At 40.5% G+C, this 2,749-nt stretch overlaps 1 pseudogene; it reads left to right on the top strand.

The window, feature by feature from the left end:
• Window positions 1-232: 232 nt before the first annotated feature.
• LOC102829981 lies at window positions 233-690 on the top strand (annotated as a pseudogene).
• Window positions 691-2,749: the final 2,059 nt, after the last annotated feature.

Raw genomic sequence — 2,749 nt, 5'->3', positions numbered from 1 at the left:
AGTTATTTGGAAACCTAGAAATAAGCAACTTGTCAGCCTGAGAGGAAAAGGATGTAGCTGGTCCCATGAAGCCAAGACAGAGGGCTGCTCAATGCCTCATTTGAAAACAAAGTCAGATCTGGGATTTATTTAGTACAGCGGAGGCGGAGCGAGGATTATCACACTCTGACATGTGCAGCTGCGCAGATCGCATTTCCACCCTCGCCTCTGAGACACTGCAGAACCCTCTGTTATGGCGGCAGGGCTGGTAGGTTTGTGTGCGCTCCGCCTTTTGTCTGCAACCGCGATGCGAAGGCTCCGGGTTGCCCGCGTCTGCTGGGAATCTAATGCCTCCAGGGCAGTAGTTGCACTGCGCCCCGGGCGGGGAAGCCACTGCTGGAACCGACCATTCGCTGGCAGGAAGACCCAGATCCCAAGGACGAAAACTTATACCAGAAGAACCCAGACTCCCATGGTTATGACAAGGATCCTGTTATGGATCTCTGGAACATGCGTGTTGTCTTCTTCTCTGACTTCTCCATCGTCCTAGTCCTTGGCAGCACCTTTGTGGCTTACCTGCCTGACTACAGGATGCGAGAGTGGACCCACAGGGAAGCTGAGAGGCTTGTGAAGTACCGAGAGGCCAGTGGTCTCCCCATCATGGAATCCAATTGCTTTGACCCCAGCAAGATCCAGCTGCCAGAAGACTGACTGGTTGAGGAGTGGGACTCAGGAAGCATCACCCTCCCCACTCCACCCATCCTCCTGCCTTCTCCTCAGAGTACCTAATTAAAAAGACTGCTAATCTGAAAAAAAAAAGTTATTTGTTGTCATATATATATATATATATATACCATTGTTTTCTATTATCCGCATTGTATAGATGACATACTGGGTTTAAGTAAGAACAAATAGCTCTGAGGTGGTACATTAGAATTTGATTCAACTAGTTTAAAATCTCAATCCAAGCCCTATCACATAATACTATATTTCTTTTCTGTGACAAGACAGAATTCTAATAATAGTTCTAATGATAGTGCTATCAAAGTAAGAAGATCTTGTTTCCTTCTAAATTGTAAATATAGAGAGAAATTATGTAGTCTTTCCAAACGTTCACTATTCATGGGAAGAGTCATTTAAAACTACTCACTTTCAAAAGCATCCCTTTGGTTACAAAAGCTTCTTTATATTTTAATAATCAAGTAGAAATCCTCAGATTTGATTCTAGTCAATACACTATAGAGCTCCTGGTGTGGTGCACTACTATAAACACTGGACTGCTAACCAAAATGCACTATATGTTTCTATAGGATAAGCATTAAACTTTGAATGACAAATTCAGCCATTTGAGTCCACCGGCCACTGCATAGGAGAAAGATGAGGCTTTCTGTTCCAGCAAAGATTAACAGTTTCAGAAACTATATACAGCATTGCTATTAGTCAAAACAGACTCAACAGCTCTTAAAAACAACAATGCACTAGATATACACTGGAATCAGGATGCAAGGAGGGCCTATTAACAACCTACAATATACAGATGATACAACCTGGCTGCTGGAGGCAAAGAGGATTTAAAATACTGTAAAATACAACGTAAAGAAATCTAAATTCATAAAACTGGACCAATAAAAGCATCAGCATAAACTGAGGAACGATTGAAGTTGTCAAAGATTTCATTTTACTTGGATCCACAATCAATACTCGTGAAAAACAGTAGTCAAATAAGTAAGAACAAGTAGCTCTTAGGTGGTACATCAGAATTTGAACTCAACCAATTTAAAATCTCAATCCAAGCCCTAACATATGATATATTGCATTGGCTAAATCTCCTGCAAAAGACTTTTTCAAGTGTTAAAGAACAAGATTGTCTCTTTGAGGATTTAGGTATGTCTGACCAAAGACATGGTGTTTTAAATCACCTCATATGCATTCAAAAACTGGACAGTGAATAAGAAAGACTATAAAAGAATCGATGTGTTTGAATTATGGTGTTGGTAAAGAGTGTTGAATATACCATGAATTGGCAGAATGAACAAATCTGTTTTGGAAGAAGTACGGCTAGGCTGCTCTTTAGAAGTAACAATGATAAGGTTTTTCTCTCTTACAATTGGACATGGTGTCAAGAGGGACCAGTCCATGAAGAGTGACATCATGCTTGATAAAGTGAAGTGTTAGTGAAAAAGAGGAAGACCCTTAATGAGGTGGATTTATACTGGGTCTACAACAATGGGCTCAAACATAAAAACAATTGTCTAAATGGTGCAGGACCAGGCAATGTTTCCTTCTGTTGTACGTAAACTCACTATGAGTCTGAACTGACTCAATGGCACCTAACAACAACAACGCTATAGGTTCTTATCACCTGGTTCTTATCAATGACTTATTAGCCATTATTTTTGTTTTAATCATTTTCATGAGCCATGTGATAGTTAAGGAATTGTGTCAAATTGACTAGGTTAAGATTCTCAGTGGTTTGAAAGTTGTTGTTGTTGTTGTTAGGTGTGGTTGAGTCAGTTCCAACTCATAACAACCTTAAGAACAATAGAACAAAATACTTCAAGGTCCCGCATCATCCTCACAGTTGGTGTTAAGCTTGAGCCCGTTGCTACCGCCACTTCACTAATCCATCTTATTGGGGATCTTACTCTCTTTTGATGACCCTCCTCCACTTTACCAAGCATGATATCTTTCTCCAGGGACTAGTTCCTCGAGATAATATGTCTGAAATGTGAGAGACAAAGTTTCGCCAACCTGGTTTTTAAAGAACCTT

The sequence above is a fragment of the Chrysochloris asiatica genome, unplaced genomic scaffold, assembly GCF_000296735.1.
Source record: "Chrysochloris asiatica unplaced genomic scaffold, ChrAsi1.0 scaffold00091, whole genome shotgun sequence".
In the NCBI taxonomy this organism is placed as follows: Eukaryota; Metazoa; Chordata; class Mammalia; order Afrosoricida; family Chrysochloridae; genus Chrysochloris; species Chrysochloris asiatica.
The sequence above is the reverse complement of the archived record's forward strand: the minus strand, read 5'-3'. Positions and strand labels throughout refer to the sequence as shown.